At 41.6% G+C, this 6,000-nt stretch overlaps 1 non-coding gene across 1 annotated transcript; it reads left to right on the forward strand.

Annotated features, from left to right (window-relative positions):
• The first annotated feature begins 5,673 nt into the window (after positions 1 to 5,673).
• LOC148578233 (small nucleolar RNA R71) lies at positions 5,674 to 5,781 on the forward strand. The gene has a single exon (XR_015903867.1). It is a non-coding gene; the product is annotated as a small nucleolar RNA R71 (small nucleolar RNA).
• Positions 5,782 to 6,000: the final 219 nt, after the last annotated feature.

Consider the following 6,000-nt stretch of genomic DNA (forward strand, 5'->3'; position numbering starts at 1 on the left):
AGGAGTTCATTGGTCTCGGCCCCAGAGGGGAACCGGAGTAACCAAGACTGCGAATACAATGATAAAAAGTTCTATTTATAATAAACTAGTCACTAGGGTTTACAGAAGTAAGTAATTGATGCATAAATCCACTTCCGGGGCCCACTTGGTGTGTGCTTGGGCTGAGCTTGAAGTCTACACATGGAGAGGTCGTTCTTGGAGTTGAACGCCAGCTTTTGTGCCAGTTTGGGCGTTGAACTCCACTTTGCAACTTGTTTCTGGCGCTGGACGCCAGAATTGGGCAGATAGCTGGCGTTGAACGCCAGTTTGCGTCATCTAAACTTGGGCAAAGTATAAACTATTATACATTGCTGGAAAGCCCTGGATATCTGCTTTCCAACGCAATTAAAGGCGCGCCATTTTGAATTCTGTAGCTCCAGAAAATCCATTTTGAGTGCAGGGAGGTCAAAATCCAACAGCATCAGCAGTCCTTCTTCAACCTCTGAATCTGATTTTTGCTCAAGTCCCTCAATTTCCGCCAGAAAATACCTAAAATTACAAAAAAACACACAAACTCATAGTAAAGTCCAGAAATGTGAATTTAACATAAAAAATAATGAAAACATCCCTAAAAGTAACTAGATTCTACTAAAAACATACTGAAAACAATGCCAAAAAGCGTATAAATTATCTGCTCATCACAACACCAAACTTAAATTGTTGCTTGTCCCCAAGCAACTGAAAATCAAATAGGATAAAAAGAAGAGAATATACTATAAATTCCAAACTATCAATGAAACATAGCTTCAATCAGATGAGCGGGACTTGTAGCTTTTTGCCTCTTGAATAGTTTTGGCATCTCACTTTATCCATTGAGGTTCAGAATGATTGGCATCTATAGGAACTCAGAGTTCAGATAGTGTTATTGATTCTCCTAGTTCAGTATGATGATTCTTGAACATAGCTTCTTTATGAGTCTTGGCCGTGGCCCTAAGCACTTTGTTTTCCAGTATTACCACCGGATACATAAATACCACAGACACATAATTGGGTGAACCTTTTCAGATTGTGACTCAGCTTTGCTAAAGTCCCCAATTAGAGGTGTCCAGGGTTCTTAAGCACACTCTTCTTTTGCTTTGGACCTTGACTTTAACCGCTCAGTCTCAAGTTTTCACTTGACACCTACACGCCACAAGCACATGGTTAGGGACAGCTTGGTTTAGCCGCTTAAGCCAGGATTGTATTCCTTTAGGCCCTCCTATCCACTGATGCTCAAAGCCTTGGGATCCTTTTTATTTACCCTTGCCTTTTAGTTTTAAGGGTTATTGGCTTTTTGCTCTTGCCTCTTGGTTTTAAGAGCTTTTGGCTTTTTCTGCTTGCTTTTTCTTTCTATTTATTTATTTTTCACTTATATTTTTTTTTTCTTCTTTTTTTTTTCTGTAAGCTTTGTTCTTTGCTACTTTTTCTTGCTTCAAGAATCATTTTTATAATTTTTCAGATTATCATATAACATGTCTCCTTGTCATCATTCTTTCAAGAGCCAACATATTTAACATTCTTAAACAACAACTTCAAAAGACATATGCACTGTTCAAGCATTCATTCAGAAAACAAGAAGCATTGTCACCACATCAATATAATTAAACTAAGTTCAAGGATAAATTCGAAACTCATGTACTTCTTGTTCTTTTGAATTAAAATATTTTTCATTTAAGAGAGGTGATGGATTCATAGGACATTCATAACTTTAAGACAAAGTTACTAACTACTAATGATCATGTAATGAAGACACAAACACAGATAAGCACTTAACATAGAAAACGAAAAACAGAAGAAATAAGAACAAGGAATGAATCCACCTTAGTGATGGTGGTGTTTCCTTCTTGAGGAACCAATGATGTCCTTGAGTTCTTCTATGTCTCTTTCTTGTCTTTGTTGCTCCTTCCTCATTGCTTTTTGATCTTCTCTAATTTCATGAAGGATGATGGAGTGCTCTTGATGTTCCATCCTTAGTTGTCCCATGTTGGAACTTAATTCTCCTAGGGAGGTGTTAATTTGCTCCCAATAGTTTTGTGGAGGAAAATGCATATGAGGCATCTCCGGGATCTCATGGTGATGAGCTTCCTGCGCCTCTTGAGCTCCATGAATGGGCTCTCTTGCTTGCTCCATCTTTTTCTTAGTGATGGGCTTCTCTTTCTTAATGTGAATGTCTCCTTCTATGGAAGCTCCAACTGAGTAACATAGATGGCAGATAAGATGAGGAAAAGCTAGCCTTGCCCCAGGAGAGGGCTTTTCGGCTATTTTGTAGAGTTCAAGGGAGATGACTTCATGAACCTCTACTTCTTCTCCAATCATGATGCTATGGATCATGATGGCCCGATCCACAGTAACTTCAGATCGGTTGCTAGTGGGAATGATGGAGTGTTGGATGAACTCCAACCATCCTCTAGCCACAGGCTTGAGGTCTAATCTTCTTAGTTGAACCGGCTTGCCTTTGGAGTCAATCTTCCATTGAGCTCCTTCCACACATATGTCCATGAGAACTTGGTCCAACCTTTGATTGAAGTTGACCCTACTAGTGTAGGGGCGTTCATCTCCTTGCATCATAGGCAAGTTAAACGCCAACCTCACATTTTCTGGACTAAAATCCAAGTATTTCCCCCGAACCATTGTAACATAGTTCTTTGGATCTGGGTTCTTACTTTGATCATGGTTCTTGGTGATCCATGCATTGGCATAGAACTCTTGAACCATTAGGATGCCGACTTGTTGGATGGGATTTGTTAGAACTTCCCAACCTCTTCTTTGAATTTCATGTCGGATCTCCGGATACTCATTTCTTTTGAGTTTGAAAGGGACCTCGGGGATCACCTTCTTCTTGGCCACAACATCATAGAAGTGGTCTTGATGAGCTTTGGAGATGAATCTTTCCATCTCCCATGACTCGGAGGTGGAAGTTTTTGTCTTCCCTTTCCCTTTTCTAGAGGATTCTCCGGTCTTAGGTGCCATCAATGGTAATGGAAAAACAAAAAGCTTATGCTTTTACCATACCAAACTTAGAATTTTACTCGCCCTCGAGCAAGAGAAGAAAGAATAGATGAAGAAGAAGAAGAAAATATGGAGAGGAGGGGGGAGGTGTGTTTCGGCTAAGAAGAGAAAAGAGGGTTGTGTTGTGTGAAAATGAGGAAGAATGGAGGGCTATATATAGGGAAGGGAGGGGGGTAAGTTTTGGCCATAAGGGTAGGTTTGGGTGGGAAATTGATTTTGAATTTTGAAGGTAGGTGGAGTTTATGAGGTAGGTTTATGGGGAAGAGTGGATGGATGTGAGTGGTGAAGTGGTGATAGGGAAGAGAGATTGAGGTGATTGGTGAAGAGTTTTGGGGAAGAGTGTTTATGGGATTGTGTGAAAGAGGGGTGAGAAGAAGTGAGTGGAGGTAGGTGGGGATCCTGTAGGGTCCACAGATCCTGAGGTGATCTTGTAGGGTCCACAGATCCTGAGGTGTTCAAGGATTTGCAATCTTACACCAAATTAGGCATGTAAAATGCCCTTGCACACAACTCTGGGCGTTCAGCGCCAGGTTGGTGCCCATTTTGGGCGTTCAACGCCCATTTGTTGCCCATTTCTGGCGTTGAACGCCAGAACCATGCTTGTTCTGGGCGTTCAGTGCCAGCTATCTCTCCAGGGTGCAATTCTGGCGTTCAGCGCCCAGTGATGCCCATTTTGGGCGTTCAGCGCCCAGATACTACCCATTTTGGGCGTTCAGCGCCAGAACCATGCTCTGTTCTGGCGTTGAACGCCAGGCAGGTGCTTCCTCCAGGGTGTGATTTTTCTTCTGCTGTTTTTGATTCTGTTTCTAAATTTTTCGTTTATTTTGTGACTCCACATGATCATGAACCTAAGAAAACATGAAAAACAAAAATAAAATTAGATAAATAATCATTGGGTTGCCTCCCAACGAGCGCTTCTTTAATGTCAATAGCTTGACAGTGGGCTCTCATGGAGCCTCACAGATGTGCAGAGCTTTGTTGAGACCTCCCAACATCAAACTTAGAGTTTGGATATGGGGGTTTGACACCAAACTTAGAGTTTGGTTGTGGCCTCCCAACACCAAACTTAGAGTTTGACTGTGGGGGCTTTGGTTGACTCTGCTTTGAGAGAAGCTTTTTCTGCTTCCTTTCCATGGATGCAGAGAGAGATCCTTGAGTTGTAAATACAAGGTTGTCCTTATTTAATTGAAGGATCAATTCTTCTCTGTCCACATCAATCACAGCTCTTGCTGTGGCTAGGAAAGGTCTTCCTAGGATGATGGATTCATCATCTTCCTTTCCAGTATCTAGGACTATGAAATCAGCAGGGATGTAAAGGCCTTCAACCTTTACTAACACGTCCTCTACTTGTCCATAAGCCCGTTTTCTTGAATTGTCTGCCATCTCTAATGAGATTTTAGCAGCTTGCACCCCATAGATTCCCAGTTTCTCTATTACAGAGAGGGGCATGAGGTTTCTTCCTGAACCAAGGTCACACAGAGCCTTAAAGATCATGGTGCCTATGGTACACGGTATTATGAACTTTCCAGGATCATGTTTCTTCTGAGGCAATGTCAGTTGATCCAGATCACTTAGTTCATTTGTGAACAAGGGAGGTTCATCTTCCCAAGTCTCAATACCAAATAATTTGGCATTCAGCTTCATGATTGCACCAAGAAACTTGGCAGCTTGCTCTTCAGTAACATCCTCATTTTCTTCAGAAGAGGAATACTCATCAGAGCTCATGAATGGCATAAGGAGGTTCAATGAAATCTCTATGGTCTCTAGATGAGCCTCAGATTCCTTTGGTTCCTCAAAGGGAAGCTCCTTATTGATCACTGGACATCCCAGGAGGTCTTCCTCCTTGGGATTCACGTCTTCCTCTCCCTCTTTGGGTTCGGCCATGGTAATTAATTCAATGGCCTTGCACTCTCCTTTTGGATTCTCTTCTGTATTACTTGGGAGAGTACTAGGAGGGATTTCAGTGATCCTTTTACTCAGCTGGCCCACTTGTGCTTCCAAATTTCTAATGGAAGACCTTGTTTCATTCATGAAACTCACATTGGCCTTAGATAGATCAGAGACTAAATTTGCTAAGCTAGATGGATTCTGCTCAGAATTCTCTGTCTGTTGCTGAGTGGATGATGGAAAAGGCTTGCTATTGTTAAACCTGTATCTTCCACCATTATTAAAGCCTTGTTGAGGCTTTTGTTGATCCTTCCATGAGAGATTTGGATGATTTCTCCATGATGAATTATAGGTGTTTCCATAAGGTTCACCTAAGTAATTCACCTCTGCTATTGTAGGGTTTTTAGGATCATAAGCTTCTTTTTCAGAAGATGCCTCTTGAGTACTGTTAGATGCTGCTTGCATTCCGTTCAGACTCTGAGAAATCATATTGACTTGCTGAGTCAATATTTTATTCTGAGCCAATATGGCATTCAGAGTATCAATTTCAAGAACTCCCTTCCTCATAGGCGTCCCATTACTCACAGGATTCCTCTCAGAAGTGTACATAAACTGGTTATTAGCAACCATGTCAATGAGTTCTTGAGCTTCTGCAGGCGTTTTCTTTAGGTGAATGGATCCACCTGCAGAGGTATCCAATGACATCTTAGATAACTCAGACAGACCATCATAGAATATATCCAGGATGGTCCATTCTGAAAGCATGTCAGAAAGATACTTTTTGGTCAGTCCTTTGTATCTCTCCCAAGCTTCATAGAGGGATTCACCTTCTTTCTGTCTGAAGGTTTGAACATCCACTCTAAGCTTGCTCAGCTTTTGAGGAGGAAAGAACTTGGCTAAGAAAGCCGTGACCAGCTTATCCCAAGAGTTCAGGCTGTCTTTGGGTTGAGAGTCCAACCATATTCTAGCTCTGTCTCTTACAGCAAAAGGAAAAAGCATGAGCCTGTAGACTTCAGGATCTACTCCATTAGTCTTAACAGTATCACATATCTGCAAGAATTCAGTTAAGAACTAAAAAGGATCTTC

Source organism: Arachis ipaensis, chromosome B1 (assembly GCF_059453495.1).
Source record: "Arachis ipaensis isolate K30076 ecotype BB chromosome B1, ASM5945349v1, whole genome shotgun sequence".
NCBI lineage: Eukaryota > Viridiplantae > Streptophyta > Magnoliopsida > Fabales > Fabaceae > Arachis > Arachis ipaensis.